Source organism: Fukomys damarensis, unplaced genomic scaffold (genome assembly GCF_012274545.1).
Source record: "Fukomys damarensis isolate Sample0158 unplaced genomic scaffold, DMR_v1.0_HiC HiC_scaffold_39, whole genome shotgun sequence".
Taxonomy (NCBI): Eukaryota; Metazoa; Chordata; class Mammalia; order Rodentia; family Bathyergidae; genus Fukomys; species Fukomys damarensis.
In genome coordinates, this window is record NW_022900951.1 from 111,194,409 (window position 1) to 111,217,366 (window position 22,958).

General features: G+C 40.5%; 1 pseudogene; it reads left to right on the forward strand.

Moving 5' to 3' along the window:
- LOC117283218 overlaps positions 1-22,958 on the forward strand; it is a 50,274-nt pseudogene that overhangs the window by 16,417 nt on the left and 10,899 nt on the right.

The window sequence follows — 22,958 nt, forward strand, 5'->3', positions numbered from 1 at the left end:
GCGCAGAGTGCCAGCCAGGAGCCCAGAGCCCAATGTTCTGTCCCTCATATGCCTCTACATTCCTTCTCACAAGAGCGGTTCTGTGACAGCATCCATCTTACAGGACAAACGGTGGAGGAATCCTGCTTGAGAGGGAAGCACACAGTTTCACTGAAAGCTCTACGTGGTTCACCATACTGGACTAGGTGTGTGGTTACACAAGGACAGAGTTGTCACAAGTCTGAGCAGGAAGCAAAGTGCCAGCCAGGAGCCCAGAGCCCAATGTTCTGTCCCTCATATGCCTCTACATTCCTTCTCACAAGAGCGGTTCTGTGACAGCATCCATCTTACAGGACAAACGGTGGAGGAATCCTGCTTGAGAGGGAGGAGCACACAGTGGCGGTGAACCCATGGCATGCATGCTGCAACCGGCTGTGTGTATCACTGAAAGCTCTTTAGGTTCACCATCACTGCTGTACATCAAGGCTGACTGGTCACCTTCTAATGCTGCCCCTTACACCACCGTGTGTAGCTGGCACTTGCTGGGGCCCAGGTCCATTCCAGGAGGAACATCATGCACAAGAAATGCTGGTAAGAGTCATTCTGACAGGCTTGATTCTGAACTCTAGACTAGGACAGAACTGAAACAGAGAAGCCTTCATGTGGGTCAGTAGTGACACATCAGGAAAGGACAGTGGCAGCTCTATTTGTGCGGGATCTGTGGGTAGAGGTGCCTGCCCAGGACATAATTGTCCAACTCAAAGGGACTCAGCACTATTTAGGCAGGCCATCTCCAAGGGTATGATGTGTATGTTTTTCTTTAAATATACAGCTTGATTGACAATAGTATGCATCCTTGTTTCTTTCACCCATATAAAAATTTAGTACTGTGCATTCAAGGAAAGAATTCTCTCATACACTTTTAGTCACCGCTAACTCTGCCAGTTTTATGGCAACTACTCTTCTGACATCTATCATGATTTCTTTCTGGGTCTTCTTCATAAATTGCGTTTAGGTGGACTCTGAGAAGGTGTGCTTTTTTAGGGGTTTATTTTTCTGTTTTTTCTTTGTTTTTTGGTTTTTGAGACAGGATCCCTTCCGTGCAGTTCACACTGGCCTAGAACTCACTATGTAGTCCTGATTGGCCTCACGTTCATAGTGAACCTCCTGCCTCAGCCTCCTGAGTACTGGGTTTTTAGGCACTTGAGTTGTTTCCAAGATTTAGCTATTACAAGGTGTCCTGCTATAAACATGGGTGTGCATATATCCCTATGGTTTCATACTTTTAATTCTTTTGGGAAGGTACCTGGCAGAGGCATACCTGGATCAAATTGGACTTCTCATCCTACTATTTGTAGGTACCTCCATATTGATTTCCAGAGAGGTTACCCCATTCAGAACTCCCACCAAACATAGAGAAAGTTTTCTTTCTCCCTACAACAGTGCCAATATTTGTTATTTGTTCATTTCTTGATAACAGGCACTCTTTCTGGGGTGAGGTGGACTCTCAGTGTTGCTTTCATTTGCATCTCTTGAATGACCAGTGATGAACATTTTTTCATGTATTTATTGCTGCTTTCACTTCTTTGTATCACAAATGTGTGCTAATTTCAGAAGCTTATTTTTGATTTGGGTCTTCAGGTTTTGGTGTCTGACTTTTAAACATTCATTATATATTTTAGATATTAGTCCTTTTTCTGAGGAACAGCTGATAAAATTTTTTCCCACCTTGTAGGTTGTTTCCTAGTGCTGCTTGTGGTTACTGTTGCTGTGTAGAAAGCTTTTTAATAACATGAGATCCAAGTTGTTGATTCTTTTTTTGCAAGTGTGAAGGGTAGGGGAAAGGTAATAAGGGAAAAGAAAAAATATGAGAAAATGTTGATTGTTTTGCTAATTCCCAAACTACAGAGGTTTTGTTTATAAAGTCTTTTCTGATGCCTATATCTTCAAGAGTTTGACCTAATTTAACTTCCAGCAAATTATTGTTTCTTTTTTAATATTTAGTTCTTTAATACACTTCAATTTTACCTTATTTCAAGGTGAACTACAGGACTCTAGTTGTTTTTGTTTTTTCTGATAATGGGGATCAAACTCAGGGCCTTACACTTTCAAGGCGGGCACTGCACTCCTAAGCTAAATCCCCAGCCCCGACAGGGGTCTAGTTTTAATCTTCAGCAGGTAGAAATCCAGTTTTTCCAACACTTTTTTTTAAAGAGGCTATCTTTCTGTTAGTGAGGATTTTTGGCTCCTTTGTCAAAGATGAAGTGGCTAAGAATGTCTACAGTTGTTTCTGCATCTTCTTCTAATTTATTCCACTGATCCTCCAGTCCGTTTCTTTGCCAGTACCATGCTGTTTTTATTACAGTGGATTTGCAGTACACTTTCAAATTTGGGATTGTGATACCCCCTGCCATGTCTCTGTTGCATAGAATGACTTTTGCTCTTCTAGGTCTCTTCTGCTTCCAAATGAATTTCTGGACTGTTTTCTCAAGCTCTAAAATATACTGTTGGAATTTCAATCAGGATTACATTAAATCTATATAGCAGTTTTGGAAGCATGGCCATTTTCACTATATTGGGTCTTTCTAGCAAGGAACAGGGGATGTGTTTCCATTTCTGATGTCCTTTTTGATCTCTTTTTTCAGAGCATTGTATTATTCTATGTAGACGACTTGTGCTTCCTTCTTTAGATTGATCCCTAGATATTTCATTTTTTTGGATGCTATTATAAAGGAATTGTTTCCCACATTTCTCGCTCACTGAGTCTTTTATTTATGTACAAGAAGACTATTGATTTTTGCGTGTTGACCTTGTATCCAGCTACTCTATTGAATCTGTCAATTACATCTAGAAGTTTTTTGCCCAAGTGTTTTGGGTCTTCTATGCAGAGTATCATATCACCAGAAAATAATGACAGTTTAACTTCTTCCTTTCTTATCTTTATTGCTTTTATTTCTTTTTCTTTTATAATTGCTGTGGCTAATGTATTAAGATCTATGTTGAACACAGGCACTGATAGTGGACATGTTTTTCTTGTTCCTGATTTTATTGTGAATGTTTTCAGTTTTTTACCATTTTGTATGATGTTGGCTGTTAGTTTTTCCATAGATACCCTTAATCAGGTTGAGATAAAGACCTGCTATTCTAATTTTCTGTAGGGTTTTTTTTTATCATGAATGGGTGTTGGAATATGTCAAAAGCTTTTTCTTCATGTATTGAGATAATCATGTTTTTTTACTTGATGATGTTAATATAGTGTTTTGTGTTTAATGATTTACATATATTAAAGCATACTTGCTTCCCTGGAACAAATCTGACTTAGTCAGAGTGCAAGTTCTTGATGTCCCTTTGTATTCTGTTTACCAGTATCTTACTGAGGATTTTTGCATCTATGTTCATTAGGGAGATTGACCTGTAGTTCTGCTTTTTTGATTTGGTCTTTCCCTGATTTTGGAATCACAGTAGTACTTGCCTCCATGAATGCATTTGGTAGTATTTTTCCCTTTCAATTTCATTGAAAAGTTTAACAAGTAGTGGCAATAGTTCTTCTCTAAATGTTTTGTAGAATTCAGCACCGAAGCCATGAGGACCTGGGCTTTTCTTTGTTGCTAAAGTTTTAATTATATTTTCAATTTCACTGATTGCAGTTTGGCTGTTTAGAATTTTTAGACAGTTTTCATTGCACTTTGGTAACTCATATGTATCTAGGAATTTATCCACCTCCTTTTGTGTTTTCCATTTTTTTAGAGTACAAGTTTTGTGAGTAGTTACTGTTTGATGTGCTGGAATTCTGCTGTTTCTCTGGTGACTTCACCATTTTCATTTGTGATTGCATGGATTTGAGCATTTTCTTTTATCTTTTTGATAAGGTTGACTAAGGGTTTCTTGATTTCATTTATTCTTTGGAAAAATCAACTCTTTGATTCATTGAATTTTTGTATCATTCAGTCTCCATTGCATTTGTATCTGCTCTGATCTTCATAATTTCCACCTCCGTATGAACTTTGTGTTTGCCATGCTTTTCTATTTCTAGGAGCTTGAAGCTCAGTATTGGTTTGATTATTTGAGCTGCCTTTGCTTTCCTGGAAAGGCATTTACTGCTATGAATTTCTCTCATAAAACTGCTTACATTGTGTCCCAAAGATTCCTGTATTTTGTATTGACATTGTCATATAATTGTAAACACTGTCTGATTTCTTCTTTTATTTGCTCTGTGATCCACTGGTTGTTCAAGAGAGTGTTATTCAATTTCCATGTGTTTTGGGGGGTCACTGTGGTTTCTTATGTTATTGATATCCAATGTTGTTGTAGTATAGTTTGATAAAATAAATGGGATAACTTCTATTCCTTTTCACATACTTAAGCATGTCCTCTGAGATAGCATGTGGTTTCTTTTGGAGAGTGACCCGTGTGCAGCTAAAAAGAATGTATATTCTGATTTTGCTGGGTGGAACACTTTGAAGACATGTACTAAGTCTATTTGTTCAAAATTTTGGTTCCACTCTAAAATTTTCTTTTTTGATCTGTCTCTTTGTGACATTGGAGTATTGAGGTCTCCCACTACAAATATATTAGTGCTTATTTGGTTTGTCGTGTCACTTAATATTTGTTTTGTATAGCTGGGAAAACTAGTATTTGATGCCTGTTTATTTATGATTGTCATCTCTTCTTCTTAGATTGTTTCCTTCACAAGGATGTAATGAACTTCTTTGTCCCTCTTAAATACTTTTGGTGTAAAGTCTACCTTATCTGCAAATAAGATAGCTACCCCTGCTTGTTTCTGGGTTCTTTTCACATAGAGAACTTTTTTTAATCTTTTAGTTTCAGTGTATTATTTTCTTTTTGAACAAGGTGCTTTGTTTGTTGTATACAGTACAGCATACAGTTGGATTTTGTTTCATAATGCATTCTCCCAGTCTGCTTCTTTTGATTGCTGAATTGAGGCCATTGACATTGGTCGTTATAACTGATATGTTTTGACATCCTTGTTATGCTATTTTTTTTGTCATTGGCTCTTTTACTTTTTATTTTCCCCCCTCTGAATTTAATTTGTTGGCTTGCCTGATGGAGTTGCTCTGTTGGGCCTCATGGAGTTTTGACCTTCATTTATTTTTCTAGGAAATTGTTTAGAATTGTTTGGAGTGCTGGTTTTGTATTCATGAAGTTTCACAGCTTTCTATGTTGTTTTTGAGGATCTTATTTCCACATCAATTTTAAAAGAGAATTTTGCAGGATACATCAGTCTAGTTTGCAGATCCTTTTCATTTATGACTTGAAATACATCACTCCAGGCTCTCCTTGATTTAAGGGATTGTGTTGAAAAGTCTGCTGTGATTCTCATGGGCTTTCCTTTATATGTGATATGTATCTTTTCTCCAAGTGCCTGCACTATTTTGTTCTACTCTGAGTTTCTAGGATCTTGATTATTATATGGCTAGGTGTAATTTTTTTTGATCATGAGTAGTTGGAGTCCTAAATGCTTCACTTTTCCGTATGTCCAAATATTTCACTCTGTTTGGCAAGTTTTCAATCATTGACTCTTTGAACAGTTATTTTTTTATATCATTTGTAATTTTTCCTGCTTGTTCATGGACTCCTCTCAGTGTTATAATATTCTGCTTTGCGTCAACTAGGAGCTTTTGGATTGATTTAACATGGTCCTTACTAAATTTAAGAGATCGCTCTATTCATGGTTATTGACCACCATCTATTCTTCTATATCTCATATTCTGTCTTCAGATTGTGTCATTCTGCTCTGAATAATAATGTTCAGTAGAAAGACCAGTGATGTGGAGCATTTTTTCATATATTTACTTGCTGCTTTTACTTCTTTGTCTGAGAAAGTGATGCAGATGAAAACAACACTGAGATTCCACCTCACCCCACAAAGAATAGCTGCTATCAAGAAATCAAACAATAACAAATGTTGGCGGGGTTGTGGGGAGAAAGGAACCCTTCTCCATGGTTAGTGGGCATGCAGACTGGTACAACAACTGTGGAAATCAATATGGAGACACCTCAAAGAGCTTGGACTGGGGGTTCCATTTGACCCTGCCATCCCTCTACTGGGTATCTTTCCAAAATAACTAAAAGAGTCATATCACAGAGATGTTTGTGCACCCATGTTTATAGCGGCACAGTTTGTAACAGCTAAACCTTGGAAATAGCCCATTTGCCCCTCAGTTGGAAACTTGATAAAGAAGATGTGGTTTTTCTATAAAATTGAATATTACTCAGCCATAAAGAATGAGAAAATAGATTCATTCATAGGAAAATGGATACATACTGAAGATATACTCCTAAGTGAAATAAATAAATCACACATGTGTAAATACCGAATAGTTTCTCTGGTGTGAATAAACTGCAATAATACATAAGATCCTAATAAGATTACTGACATTGTGAAATGGGAAGAAAGGGGCTAAAGCTGTAGGGAAGGTGGGTTGGGTAGGGGAAGGGTAATAAGGGAAAAGAAAAAAAATGTGAGATAATTAAAAGATGGAAATAAAGCATTCGTAGATGGGGAGGGAAGGAGGGGGTGAAGGGAAGGCAGGGACAAGGGGAAAAATGAGAACCAAGAGCTGTCATGTAAAGGTACAAGATCCCAATGATGAATGTAACTGTACTGCATCTCTAAAATGTACCAATAAACTCAATTAAAGCTGAAAAAAATAATGTTCAGTAGAGCTTTTAATCTCCTACATCTCTGTTTAAATATTTTTCATGGATTTCGTTTCTTTTCTATCTTGGGTATTCATGGTTTCCTTTCTTTCCTATGCTAGGTATTCATGGCTTCCATCACTGTCCTTAGTTCATGTATTTTTTTTATCTGTTTCTGCTCTAGAGTTGCCGATCATGTCTTTCATCCTGCTCACCATCTCTTTAGTTGCCTGGTAAATAATTACTGGTGTGAATTTTTCTAGAGCCTCATTTATATGATTTGTTACTTCCTGTGCCATCAGTTCAGGGTGTCCAGGTTGTTGATTTTCAGACTTTTCCACCTTGTTTTCTCCAGAATTTGCCTTTAGTGAGGTGTAAGGATGAGTTTGTGACTTGCTTAACTGTCTTCTCATTTTTATTTTCATCGTTGGTGCTGTTTTGTTTTAATTCCTGGGTTGATACATCAATTTTGCTTATTGTATGTATCTTTGTTGCTTGTATTTAGAACCATTATGCAATAATTTTTCTTGAGAGGAGTCTTCCCTATATAGCTGGTCTCTAGGTTTTGAGTCTCTAATGACACTTAGGCAATCTCATTTTCATTATAACAGGAAGGACAACCGATTAGAGCAACCATAACACATTAGCCCAAGTGGTACAGTCAGGAACAACAGTAGCATCTAGCAGTTTAGAAAGTGACAGTTTGTAATAGTTATTAATATATCATCTTTAGCTGTGTGATTTAGGTCAGGGGTTCTGTCTCCTGCTTCCCATGTGCCAGATCCTGAGTTTGATAACTGGTACAAAGAAAAAGAAAAAGAAAAACACAAAAAATCATGTACCAGTGCAAAATATGCTTATAGTGAATAAACTCTTCCACATAGCAACTTTACCCTTCAGGAAAGGGACTTAGAAGGAGTTGAGGAGGGAGGGATAAGATAGGTAGAAGGATAGGCGAAGATTAGAAGTGAGGGCAGAGGACACAGGAATATCACACAAACTAGGAAACTGTTGTGGGCAGGGAAAAGAAGACAGAATGAAAGAACAAAAACAAGAGCAGAGCAACCTAACAGCTATAGGGAAGCTAGAAATCATATTAGGTTCCCTTTAAAATGAATGACTATGGAGAGAAAGAAAAAGAGAGAAGGAAACTAAAAGAATGAATAAAAAAGATTTCTGAATTAGGACAAGAACAGGAATATAAAGAAAAAGAGATGAAGTACAAGGTGGGAGAGGGAGAGAGTGAGCGAATGAGAGAGAAATGAAAACAGAAAAAGCAAAAAATGAATTTGAATAGAGAAGAAAAAAATTAAAAATAAGAGAAGAAATAACTTTGAAAATAAAGAATAAAACTGAAGAGCCTCATTGGGGGTATAGCTCTGCTGGCACAATAGATGATATGGGCAGTAGATCTACATCAGTTTGTCTCAGATCTAAGTCAGTTAGCCTCAGAAAGCTGTCAGCAGACCCCTGAGATTAGGGTTGGATTCTGGATGCAAGGCCCAGTTTGAGCTCCCTGACCTCCTTCTGGGTTGGACACTGCGAGGTTCTACTGCAGGTTCCAGCTGACCTGTCCCTGGAGATAGTCCAGGTTCTGATGGGAAGTGGTGATCCCTCCAACTTACCAACTATGGTGGTGTAGTGGGCCTTTACTGTACAGATTGTCTGCACTTTTCCAGGGGGCTTCAATTTTCACTGAGGAGTTGCAGAGAGGCTCTCTTTGGATTCTTCTCTCCAGAGGCCAGAGGTGAATGGGGGGGGGCGATTAGCAGGAAGCGGCAGCACTGCTTTTGCCCATGTGGTTCAGGTCCTGGGCTCATCCTTGGGTATCCACAGGCAGTGTTGGCCCTTGGAGCTCAGCCCCTCTGTTAGCCATTGGTGGCTCAGGGCCAGTGCCGCAGGCAATTTATATATTTCTGGAGGTATGTCATTTCCTTCTTTCCTCATGTGTCCTGTGTATCTCAAGCTTTATTCCTCTTTTGAAATGAGTATCTCTCCCATTATTGTATGAGAACCATTTCTATAACCTTTTCTCTGTTCGGTGTGCAGCGGGCTTTGGCTATACCTCAGCATCAAAGCACCACTCACTATGTTCAAAGTGGAAGTTTGATTCTCAGCATCACTTTGATAGGAAAGAATAACTACCAGTAATATGACAAGTAAAAAGAAAATCATCTATCATCATACAAGAACTTATTGAAAATGATGTCTATATTTCCACTAAACAAAGATACAAAAGGGGAAGATGAATAGACATGTTAAACTTAGGCATTAATGAATGTAAAATTAGTACTTAAATATATGTAAATAGGGAGTCAATGAAGAGAAATGGAGTAAAGAGAAGACAACAAGAGAATGAAAGGGAATAAAAACGGAAGGGGGAAAATTAGACAAATTCAAGTAAAATGTGAAAATACATAAGTTAGATAACCATGTACAAAGAAATATTGATAAGAGGAAACACAAGCAACATCATAAAACACAATAATTGGAAGCTAAAATTAATGATAAGAAACCAAGATTTTACCTAGCAGAAGTATTTAAAATGGAGACTTTTGTTTCCAGCCATCCCTCTACTGGGTATCTTTCCAAAAAGAAATCTGCTTGACATCAAAGTAGTTAAGAAATGGGCTGGGGATGTTGTTGCTCTGTGGTACTGCGCCTGCCTGGCAAGTGCAAGGTCCTGAGTTCAACTCCCAGAACTGGAAAAACGATCAAGATAGTTGTGAAATGTTGTTTTATTCCAGCATGTTTCTTGTTGGTTGCATACAAAATATGCCAAATGGTCAGGGCATTTCTTAGGCTGAGCTCACCCTGCTGAAAGGGAGGTTTCCCTCCCCTACTGAGCCAACACATAATCACTGCTGTTGTTCCCCATTTCTGCTATTTCACTTATCAATTCAAGTGTTTCTTGGTTTTGCCTTGTTTCTGACTCTCTTGAGTTGCCTTTTGATGCTGTCCTCTGGTGCACTTAGCTCATTGTACAGATTTTGTTCAATCTTCAGGAGCAGCTGTAAATGATATTTCATGTATTTTGCCATTAGGAGAGCCCCTAAAGCTTACTCTTAAAGTGGACAGTCAGAAGCTGACACAGTTAATTAAGTGTGAAGGGAACTGCAAAACATCCTAAACACACTGCACTAATCTCTCTCTGGTATGGGCCTATTGTCCAAACTTCTCACAATTCTTTCTCATTTCATTCAGTTAACAGGATGCTCATTGTGTTATGTGAAGGTTTTGAATTAAGCAGTAGTAGTCATTCGCCATTGCTATGGGTCAGTGTAATCATAATAATGAAACAGTAAACTTTGAAGAAGGGGAAAGAGAGCAGATAAAGTTTGACTAATGGCACACCTCTCAGGATGAGTCATGGATTAAAAGATGAAAGATTTGGCAAGGATGGAGAATTTGGCTGGGAAAGAGAAACAATGAAATGAACTGTGAACACAAAATCTTTAACCATGTGCTAAGGAATTGGATTTCTAGTTCCATGTTATAATAGCTCTGTGATTTTGACAGTTATTTAAGACTCTGAAAATTAATTTACTGAATATTAAATGCTATGCAAAAACACCTAAATCTATTTCTGTTGTTTAGCAAGCTTCAGGTGAACTTGAAAAGTAAAGTTCATCTACATTATACTTTATGAACTGGGTTAGTCATAACAATAACTCAAGATAATGTTTGTCAACATTTCCTGTCTAATTTTAATCTTTACTAGACTAAAGTTTGAAATACGCAGAAGCCAATCAACAAACATGCAGGAGTGCCTCACATGTACCTCATACAACAAAAATGGATCAAATGAAGCAGTATTTTTCACTGTGAAGAGCTTAACATATGTTCCCATTGGCAGTATTTGTGGGGTTGGGGAAATAATACACATCAATTCATTCACTGAATGTTTAGTGAAATTCATAAATGTGTAAAGAATTGTTGTTGGCATTAGGGATATTGGCATAAGAAAAACAGTCTTATGGGAAATTTTCCCAGTGAGGCAGATAATACACAATAACATAAAAATGTAGCAGCCAAGTGATAAGTAGTATGAAGGAAAAAATAAAATACTGGAAGCAAAACAGTGATGGGGAATGAGTGCATATACAACAGTTAAAGACGATTCATAGAATTTGAGGTGACATCTTAAAAAGTGAGCAAATAAGTGAAGCCGGGCTGTGGAGCATTCAGCATAGTTACCAGGGGCAGTCGCATGTTTGGCATGGTCAAGTAGCAATATGGAGGTCACTGTGACTGGACGGAATCAACACACACCTGAGTAGTAGGATGTGAGGTCAGTATACAATAATGGGAGAAGATCATGCAGATTCATATATATTATTTTATAGACCATTGGGTCTATAAGAATCAAGCGCATGATGTGAAAGACTATTCACAGGATAATCTGGCTGCCATGTAGAGAATCAACTGATGGCTGAACAAGAGTGGGAGTAAAGGCCATGTAAGAAGCTCTTGCAAGAGTACAGAAAAAAGTTGATGGTTTGGAACAAGGTAGTTAGGCAGGAAGTGAGAATAGCTGCCTTATAAGTATATCACATGGGAATTGACTTCCCATGTGGGACCTTGTTCCAATACTTTGTTCCCCCTAACCCAGGGATCAATGAGGATGAATGACAAAGAGTCATGGAATCAGTTTAACATGCAGGCAGCCTGGGAGCTTTTGCACAAGCAGAGGAGCCCAAGTGTACGGCTCATCTCACCTTTATTTACCCAAACAGGGCCTCAAGCAAGCAAAGTAACACAAGATTCATCTGCTTTCCAATATCCAGTAGTACATGCTCTGGTAAACATTTTAACCTCATGTGTCTTAACTTTTCCCTAGTATTTAGTCACCCCTGAGCGCTCTCACAATAAGCTAATTAGCTCCTTTGTGCTCACACAATAAGCTAATTAGGCCTCAGTTCTCTTCTAACTTCCTCCATGAACTTTGGAGAAATAGCAACATACAAAGCATATCTCTCTGTACCCCAGAAAGAAACATGTCCTTCTCGTATTCAAAATTAACATATTCCATCCCAATACCCCCCCAATGTTTTTTGTTGTTGTTTTTGGTGGGCTGTTTGTTTTTTTTTTTGTTTTTCAGCAAGGATTGAATTTAGGACCTTGCGCTTGAGAGGCAGGCGGTGGAACCACTGAGCTAAATCCCCAGCCCCGAAAGTTTTAACTTCTTCCAGGATCAACTCAAAAGTCTAAAGTTCAGAGTATCATCAAAATAATTCCTGACTGAGACTCACGGGTGTGATTCATCCTGAGTCAAATTGGCTACTACTTGTGAGCATGTGGAATCAAACAAGTTATGCGTTTTTAGTATATAATGATGGGGCAGATATAGACATTTCCATTCCAAAAGCAAAAAGTAGGCACTGACACCTTCAGCGAGCAAGAGGGAAAGCGAACTCTAGTGGGCCTAGTGAGAGATATGAGAGGAAGTGCTTTCACTTTCAATGACAGGACCAGCTTCATGATACTATTAGAATGGATATACCCATACTACATGCGAGTTCTCCAGCGAGCAACTGAGCTTTGGTACTATAATCCGGTCTGTACCACACCTGTGCTCATGCTCATGGCTGAATTAGTTCACAACAGATCTCAGCACCTCCAGTTTGATGTCTCTTCCCCCAGTGGCATCTTACTTTTCTGAGAAACCAGCCAAATGTTCATGATGCACTGACATCGCATCCTGACATTAGGAGAGGTGCCAAAGGATCAAATCTATGTGCTGAAGCAAAAGGACATATCTCCACCTGCTTCTCCATGCTGAAGGTTGCCTTCAGAGAAAGTTATGTTGATTTCAGTCTTCCACCTCTATGGAGACAACGCCCTGGTCAATGCTCTGCAGACCTTCATCAAGCTTCTCCTCTCCATTTCCCACAGTGAACCCCGGGACTACGCAGAGGTCTTCCAGTTCTGCTATTTATTACTGGAAGTCTGACCCAGGACCATATGAACTTGAATGCAAATCTGGAACCTCATGTCATCATCACGTGTATTTTCTCTTCCGTTTCTGAATATTTACTGCACTTGACACCACGCTATGCACAGGCTGCTGCTCCTGCCTGGGCCACATTGCGACATACCTCTTCAAGCAGCTGTTGCATAGCACCAAAAAGAAAAATGACATTCCTGAACCAGGATAGTGATGCTTTCTGCACATCATGCAGCAGCATCAGATGATAAACAGATGTTGTCCATGGTGCTGAACGATATCATCTGCGAGGACAGTAGTAACCAGTGGTCTATGTCCCAGCCCCTGCTCACTGAAATAAATGCAACAGGATTTCCCACGTGGTTTCAACCTGGTTAAGTAGAGCCTTCAAGGGACTTGAAATATCAGCAAATTCATCAAGAGGTTGAGAATAAATACAAGTTGGGTCAGCAAGGGATACAACTAGGTGGCTAAAAAGAACTTTTCTCAGGGGAGTTCTGCTATTACCTTGTGGGAGTTTCTACTAGTCAAGGCCAAAAGAGGGCCCAGCCCCTTGTCCCTAAGGAGTTAATGAATCCCTCATAAGAAGACAAAAGCCCTCAGCCATCTTGTGGACTTCAGTTTCTTCCTTGTGCCTGAGACATCTCCTTTAAAGAGCACAGCACTAGATATTTCCTTCTCCCCTTAGGTCCCAAGATAATCAGTTGGGAAATCTATTTGATTTCATCACCACACAGATTCTCCCCACCTCATCACTAGGCTATATCCTTCATAAATGGAACAGGTTTAAAAGAGGAACAGCCAATACACTATTGTACGATGATCTGAATTTAATACAAACTAGGAAATGGCAAAAGATGGGTACAGGATGGTAATTTAAAATATGAGACTCTTTTCCAGTTCTAGAGTTTCTTGATACAAAAATGGTCGTGATTGTGTATCACAGGAAATGCTCAAAAATGAAGAGAAGTACCGTGTTCTAGAACCATTTTCATCTCAGGGGGATGTGAGTCTCTCTGACCTGTCTGGTGATCCTGTGAGGTCTCTTCCACCTTCTCCTTTCAAGCCTTAGGCCAATAAATCAGACCCCATATTCAGTTGCAGATGTCCAACAGTACAAGGAAAGATTAGGCCAGCTGTCAGAAGACCCTAGTAAGTTTGTAGATGGGTTCCAAACTTTTACCCTTGCATTTGACTTATCATGGCCAGACAGCAAATTCATCTTGGCTACTGGCTGTACCTCAGATCAAAGCCAAAGACTCCTACAACGAATAAGAGCTAAGCAGGTGAACAATGTCCTTCAAAAAAGGAAGGAGGCCACCCTGAAGAAGCTCTTATCCCCGAAAGAGAGACAAACTATACCCATAGTCAAGGTACAGGGGATCCCTAGTCAGAGATTCTTCACTCTTCCTCTGCTGTGTCACGTTGTAAACCAAATGTTTATCCACAAGTTTCTCATTGTCCTACAGTGTCCTATTCCCTTGCTAGGAAGAGATTTATCACAAAAATTTGAGTCAATTCTCAAATTCCAGCTAAGGCCAAAATGGATTTTGCTAGCTAGGGCTACATCCTTTCTTTCTGCTCAAATTAGCCACAGGTAAGTCCCAATGCAAGGTACAAGGAAATACCTGGTAGGGCAAATTCAGTTTTGCCAGTAATTATAAGAACAAAAGACCCTAGGAAATTTCCTGATCAAAAGCAGTATCCAATCATGGCAGTGGCACATAAAGGCCTCCAGCTTCTCATACACAGATTTTTCAAATATAACCTTTTGAAACCTTGTCAGTATCACTGAAATACTTCCATTCTCCCTGTAGTAAAGCCCTCCAGAAAGCAGAGGATGGTACAAGACCTCCACCTTACTAACAAGGCTGCTAAACCAGTTCACCCTCCAGAGGTAGATCCATATACAGTTCTCTCCAAAAGTCCAGGAGATATTAGTTGGTTCTCAGTGTTAGAATTAAGAGACATATTCTGTTAAACTGTCCTGAATCCAGACACTCACCTTCTGTTTGCCTCTGAATTGGAAAGTCCAATTAAAAGAGAAAAGCAGAAATATACTTGGACAGTTCTGCCACAGAGGTTTAGAGACAGTCCTCAAGATAATTTATATCTTGCTTTGCATCAAAAAATTCATTCAGGTCCATGGTGCACCAACAGTCACATCTGTCCGGGCACATGAACAGCCACGTAAAGGGGAAACACCATACGTATGTGGAAGAGGTTTATTGCGGCTTCCAGGGTTAGCACAGCATCAGAAAAGCCACATTGCTGAAAAAGCATATGAATGTGCCCATCATGGGAAACAAATCTGGCTTTGTATGAGAACACACACACACACACACACACACACACACCATCAACCCACTTCCAGCACACTCAGTGCATGAAGAGCTTCAAACAGCCTTCATACCCTGTATTCCCTGAGAAGTCACAAGGAAGACTCTGAACAACACAGTAGCGATGATGAAAGCTTTTTTCATTCTCCAGATTCAAGCCCTTATAATGTCCTGAGTGTAACATGAGATGTCCTTGTTTCTCCAAGCTTGTTTCTCATCAGAACATTCACATAGAAGAAAAACCCCTATAAATGTGAAATGTGTGCACAGAATTTTGCTTTGGATTCAAAACTTGCATGCCACCAGAAGAGTCGCAGGCAAGATGACTCTTAAATGTTCTATTTGAGAGAAGAGTTTTAAAGTGAATGTGCATCTCCTTATTTATAAGAGAACCCACAGGAAAAACACCTGGTAAATATAGTAAGTTTTCAGCAAAAAAAAAATAAATAAATAAAATAAAAACTCCAAAGAAAATGCTCAAATATCCCCCCCAAAACATCAATATCTGAGATATACTCTTACACTTGTAAAATGACAGCTATCTAGAGATTAGATCCTGGTTGTGATCTGGGAGCTCCTGTCACCAAATAACAGCTTCATTCCTTCATGGGAATGGCAGACTTTGCTAGTACCTGGCTACCTAATTTTGGACTGATGGCAAAACCTTTGTATGCAGCAGTAAAAGGCTCTAAGTCTGTGCCCCTAGAATGGACAAAAGAGACTGACCATGCCTTAAGAAAAATAAAACTATTTGCAGCCACAGAATAGCAAAGATGAAAGACTTTGCTTTGAGAAGAAAGCCCAGAGCACACACTATGTTCCAGAAGGGTGGCAGCCTAGAGGGTTTCTTTCTGGGAACTGGGTTGAGAGCACTCAGCCAAACAGGCGCTCAACCCCAACAGCCAGGAGCAAAGGAAGCCTGACTACTGCTCCAGCTGGTGGCAGGCCATGGCATCCCCCACTGGATGGCGGCCTGGCAGTGTGCCCTGGGGAAGGCAGTGTATGAAGCTATGAGTGTGAAACTGAAGGTACAGTGGAGACCACAGAAGTTTGGAGAATTTAGAAACCTGGACAGTCTAAGGAAAACTGTAAGACGGGAGCAGAGTTGTCCCAAGAGAGAAGCTATGGGAGCTACAATCATCTGAAGTGCTGAAGGGGTGGAGCCTGCCAAGCCCGTTGGAGTTCATATCTTGCCATAAACATCCTCAGATGCTGGACATGGAACCACAGGACTTAATGTTGCCATTTTGGATTTTGGTCTTTCATTTTTTCCATTCCATATTATCCCTTCTACTAACTTTTGGAATTAACAATATCTATCCTGTGCCATTGAAGGTTTGAAATGTTTAGCTTTCATTTGTATAGGGACTTGCAGCTAAGTTTCATTTAAATCTCAGAAGACCCTTCGGAGTTGAAATGTTCAGCAATCCTGAAACTGTCAGGACTTTGTAACTCTTGCAGATGGACTAATTACTTTTTACATAACACATTATGCTGTGAGTCTTTTGGGGATCAGAGGAGAAATGTTGTGGCTTGCATCTATACTGAGGAAGTGCTGAGGAAGTGGTGTCTCTGCCTTCTATAGCTTGTTTGTGCTATAAGGGGCTGCAGACCCTACCTACTAAGGGTTAGGTACTCTTCAAAGTATTTTTCAGAGGTGGTTGGATCTAGAATGTGTGACTGATTCATGATGCAATGCTGGGATTAAGGGTGTGTGATTGCTAAATCAGTCCACTGATTGATTTTTGCACTGACCCTATCCAGGTTGCCTAGACAAAAGAGGAAGAAAAGGGCTACTCAATACCCTTGTTGCCTTTGCTATCTTGTGGGAGCCATGGACTGTCTCACCTCTATAAGGCCCATCTGCCATGCCACCCTGCCTTGGAACCAGCCTATTATTGAGCGAAGCCTCTACAAACTGTGAGCTAAATGAATCCTTTCTATTTTCACTTTGGGTGTTGGGTATTTTGTCTTAGAAATGAGAAAAGTAACTACCACATAGGGCATGGTAAAAGGCACTGGGAAAATAAGCAGGATCTGTCAATTAAGATATCTGAGGAGACACATGTGTAAATACCGAATAGTTTCTCTGGTGTGAAAAGCTAAAATAGTACACAAGATCCTAATGGGATAATTAAGAATGTGAAATAGGAAGAAAAGGGCTAAAGGTGTAGGGAAAGTGGGGGGTTGGGTAGGGGAAAGGAAATAAGGGAAAAGAAAAAAATATGAGAAAATGAATAAATGGAAATAAAGAGTTTGTAAATGGGGAGGGGAGGAGGGGGTGAAGGGAGGGCAGGGACAAGGGGAAAAATGAGAACCAAGAACTGTCATGTGAAGGGACAGGATCCCAGTAATGAATGTAACTGTATTTTAGACCTAGATTGTACCACTAAACTCAATAAAAAGAAAAAAAGAAAGATCTAAGGAGGACAATGCCTAAGAATTTCCAGGACTCCAAATGTGGACCGTCTCCTGGGCTCCAACAAGATGTGCGTGGCATAAAAGATAAGATGCCAGAAGGAGCCTACTATCCTGATTCCTCACAGGGCTACAGGTCCCAGACACAGGGTATAATTTTATTTTTGCTTTTTATCATTTTCTCTCTTTTTTGGCCTGAGTTAAGTTTTCAGACCTAGGTTTTCCCATATTTCTTTACCCCTCCATTTACAAAAACTTTTGGTACCATTTTTGGCTTATCTTGTCCAATCCTTTGTTCCCAGCAAGAAGAACCTGGAATATGTATAATTGGCAAGTCACTTCTAAGGAACTACATGACAGTGCAATTGCATCCCCTTTCCTTGAATTAGGAGACCTTAAGATTTCCAACACTTGATTTCACAGTTTACTGGAAACCTTTCTGCTCAAAACATTGATATCTAAGCACAGAACCCTGACGGCAGGTCACCCTGCATTTCTTGCCTGGATCTCATGTGTCTGAGTATCTAGAGTCTGTCAATGTGAAGTTCCTTTATGCTTGTGCACAAGGATTTCAGGCATTTCAGCAGGGTGTCTGGGACAGTAGCAGAAGGACATTCCATCAATGGAAGCTCACCTTCTCAAGTCCCTGCCAGTGAACATGGCTCACTATAAATTTGGAGGCTGAGTGGTTATGCCAATCGATGGCAGGTGTTCCATAGAATAGCACTTGTTTCTCACAAAATTTCTTTTTCTTGAACCCTGCAAGAGAGAAACCCCCCGTTCCTTGAGGCATTTTTCAGAATCTAACTAGTACACAGAATGAACCAGACATTGCATAAAAGAGTGCATCCCACTCTCTCCACCTCATAGGGAAGGGAACATAAGGACCTGCTACCACAGAAAACAACTTTAAATATCACAAGGCCATAGTTCTCATTTCACACTGACAGTGTGCACTGCTGAAATGCAGGTATGAGAAAGGGGCAGGAGACACTGCCTTGAACAAACAATGTCAGTCACAAGTTTAACACCAAACTCCCTTGTCCTCAGTGTGCAAGAGCAGCTCTGCACAGTGCAGTTACTACTGCCAGACCATTCCCCCTCTACACTGTTGTTATACCCTGAACAAGGGGCCAGAGCCAATGGGCTTTCCATGTTTCCTCATCAGAGCAGCCCTTCTCTCTTCTGAGCCTCTAAGGTCTATTACATCTCAGTAAAAGAACAGAGAGTGCCTGAGAAGCCAGGCATGAAATCCACATTGTTCAACATGGGTTCATCTGCCAGTTTATACAGTTATATTTACTCCAACTCACAGCCTGTGTAATCTCTTTATCATCATACTCACAGCAAATGGGAGAAAAGTTAGTGGTTCAGGAAACTCTTTTTTATGTGCAAAGCCATACTCAAAAATCCTTGTTGGACTTGGGATGGACATTATTGGTAGACGGATTGCATGGCACTGGCAAAACCAGTGATTTGATACCAGGACCATGAAAAAGCTTTATGTGGTCTATGATTACAACCAGAAGATGTAGAGCTATATAAACCTGCACTATGACACTGAGTCAATGCACTGAGATTTTGGATCAGTTACCATGGCAAGGCAATAATATGTTTCACAAATGTTTGATTGAGTCCTCTATATAATGAAAACACTGGCAATACCTAACTTCCAAGGATGGTAGAAGGTTAGGAGAGAATTCCAGGGACAGAATTGAGCGGTATTTGACTATAGTGCGTGCTTCAAGAGTGACAGCAGTGCCTCATTTCTTTTAGCATCATTACCACCAACATCACTGTTATGGTTTGTGTCTAGATGCCCCCCCCAAGGCTTATGTGATCATAGGCCTTTTCAGAGATGGCTTGATGGAGAGTATGTGAGGCTGGAATTGAGTCATGATGCAACGTTAGGCTCAAGGGAACTCGGATTAAGGGTGTGAGTGCTACCTCTTCTAAGAAATCTGGATAAGACAAAAGGGACCGAAAGATGCTGCTAAGTTCTCTTGTTGCTTTTACTCCCTTCCACAGCCATTAACTGTTGTCCCTAGGTTCCATGTAACCCTAACTTTGATCCAGCCAATGATGGACTGAAACCTCTTTTTCTTGCTTTAATTTTGGCTCTCAGGTATACTCAGCTACGAGAGAAAAGTAAGTAAGACAGAATTTACTATCAGAGATGTAGGGTTGTTGCTGTAACACTATCTGGCCATGTAGCTCAAGAGCCTTTGGAAGTGCCCTATGGGAAGGGAAAGAGTTAGGAAAGGTTTGGAAATAACTGCTAAAGAAATAGAGCTGGAACACCTTAGGCTGTACTGTATGAGAGATTCTGGTCAGAGCTCAGAAGACCAGAAAGCTGGTAAAAACCAGCCTCAGGAAGTTTCGGATGGGAAGAAGGGCTGCATTGGCTGCTGGCCTCCAGACAGTGTGTGTTATGCCTTGGCAGAAAGTTTTGCATTTTGCCTATCTCCAGAGATTTTGCCTGAGATTTACATTAAAATTAATCTGGCAGGAAAAATGTCAAGGCAGGCTAATATTCAGGCAGTGGCATGGCTGTTGTTGTGGTCTTTTACGCAGATTTATGTTGAGAATTAGGAGCAAAGAGGCCAGTAGGATGATTCGAAACACTGTAGGTTTGCCAGAATGGAAGCTTCAGTAAAGCCGTGGGCTTCAAAGATGGAGCAGAGGAGATCTTGACTGCTGAGAAGGAACAAGAGAATAGAAAAGATGACTTATGGGCATCACAAAAAGCAGCAGGATTGAACTTTCTGCCACTTCAGAGTTGCAAAAGTGAAACAATTTGCCTTGAGAGGAGAGCCCCAGAGGTCCATGTTCCACAATGGTGGTGGCCTAGGGAAGTTGTTCCTTGAGATTTGGTTCATAGGCACTGGATCTCTACAATCTAGAGAGAAGGAAGCTTGTCTGCTGCTGTAGCTGGCAGCAGAATTAGCATCATCCATGGGGGCTGGTTTTAGGTTCATGCAGCACGCAAGAGTTGTGGGGTCAGGAAGGCTTCCACCCCGATTTTACAAGAAGGACTGGGAGGCCAAGCAGTGTGCTTCTAGCAGGGCAGTGTGTGAACCTGTGAGTGTAAAGCTGTAGGTGTAGTAGAGATGCCTGAAATTTGGAGAAGACGGGAACCTTGATTGTGTAAGAAAAACTGCTCAAAGGGAGCAGAGCTGGCCCAAGAGAGAAGCTATGGGAGCTACAACACCCTGAAGAACTGCAGGGGCAGAGCCACACAAGACCTTTGGAATTCACAAGTTGTCACAGATAGTCTTGGATGCTAGACATGGAACTACAAGATTTATTGTTTGTCCTGCTGGATTTTAGTCTTGCTTTGTTCCCACTCCTGCAACTTTGAGAATGGAAATGTCTATCTTGAGCCATTGAGTATTAGAAATGTTCAACTTTCTTTTCATTTGTACAAGGCCTTGCAGGTAAGAGTTTGACTTAAATCTCAGAGGAGACTTTGCACGTGGACTTTTGAAACACTTGCAGGTGGGCTAAATAACTTTTGCATAAAGGAATGTAGATGAGTCTATTGGAGGCAGAGGTAAACTTGTGGGTTGTGTCTAGATATCCCCCCAAAGCCTCAAGTGCTCAGAGACTTTTTTAGAGGTGGCTGGATCTAGAGTGTGTGAGGCTCGAATTGATTAATGGCAGTGCTAGGCTTTTTGACTTAAATCTCAGAGGAGACTTTGCACGTGGACTTTTGAAACACTTGCAGGTGGGCTAAATAACTTTTGCATAAAGGAATGTAGATGAGTCTATTGGAGGCAGAGGTAAACTTGTGGGTTGTGTCTAGATATCCCCCCAAAGCCTCAAGTGCTCAGAGACTTTTTTAGAGGTGGCTGGATCTAGAGTGTGTGAGGCTCGAATTGATTAATGATGCAGTGCTAGGCTCAAGGGCTCATTGATGGTGTGAATGCTACCTGCCCTAAGAAGTCTGGATAAGATAACAGGGACAGCAAATACTATTAAGTATCCTTGTTGCTTCTGCTGCCTTCTGCCACCCTGAACTGTTGTCCCTCTGTCATGTGCAATCCTGCACTAAGCCAGCCGATAATGGACTCAAACTTCAACAAACTGCGAGCTGAATAAACACTCTCCCCTTTAATTTTGGGTGGTGGTTATTTTATGTCAGCAATGAGAAAAAGAACTGAGACAAGTCACCATCCCAATCAGATCACCATCTCTCCTCATAGACTCAGGTCTCATGATGCTTGTTTTCCCAGTTATACTATGAGATGGAGGCCAGCATAAGGAGGAGAACAATCACTTGCATTTTACTTCCCAACTAATATCTCCCATTTCTGGCAGGTCCTTATAACAAAGCACATCCCGGGAAGACTGGAGTTAGTATTCAAGATGGGAGATAGTGTTCTTCAAAGTCCAGGCAGAAAACAGGCCTTTCCCATGCCCATATGATATAAATGCATCAAGTTTTTTTCAAATTTCTGAGTAGGGAAGCACATATTTACTTGAAACACGTCACAAGGGAGTTCTCATTAAGACAAGAGGGTGTTTCACAGAAGAATAACTGGAAATGCTCCAAAATGGACATAGTGGGTGCAATTCCATGGAACTGGATGTTCAATGATAAAATGTCAGTGTATTCTCCTGAAAGCTCTACAGTCCATGTGAACGTTATAGGAAAAGGTATCTCAGAAAGAGGTAAAATGGTGTACAACCTCCTATATACGCTGTGCCAAGTCATTGAGTAGTAGCAAAATTGTCTCAGTCTGCATAGAAATGTAGTACTTTCAAGTAAAGGCCTCACCCAAAAATGTACATCATAATTCATTATCTTTTTTTACCTTTATAACTAAGTGGCATGAAAAAACAATTTGAGACAAACCAGAGTTTGTCCTGGAATATGTCACACACCAAGAACTTGCAGTACTCTACTGTTCCCACTAGTGAGTGGGCCTTCTCCCCCACATGCCTGAGGAAAGAAAAGTACTAAGGCTGGCCTAGGCACGCACTTCCTGGAAAGTTCCATGAACATAGAGCCACCCTGAATTCAGAGGAGTTGCATCTCCTCTATCATGGATATCCTGACTCCTGAGAGAAAAACCAGATGGAGAAGACACCCTGTAAGATGCTCTGCCTCAAGACTCCTCCCAAATGCCAATGATCGGCAGAATTGCCCATGAGACCATGCAGTTCAGGCTTCCCCGCAGCATCTCAACCCACCACGACACAGTGAATCAGAGGACTGTGCCACCCAGAGGCAGAGGAATCCAGGGCGTGTGTAGCACAGAGAGGGAGGAGGCCCAGCTCCACTTCAGTGTCACAACTGCTTCTGAATAGCCAATAAGCTGCCCTTGATCGCCACTACACTGTCTGCTTCAGAAATATCAGTGTATCAACAGATTCTTCCAGGTGTCTAAGGACTTAGTATTTCACTGGGTGGGAAACAGCAAAGAACCCCACCACCTAAAGATTTCAAATAATTAGACACATTACCAGTATAAACAAGAAAAGAAAGAAAAAAATGTGAATCATCTGGGTAAAAGCTACATACCTCAGGTCTTATGAATAAAAGGAAAGGGGAATTTGATCCCCAAGGAACTTCAGGGTCTCTCATGATGACTTCTAAATGAAAGTACTGC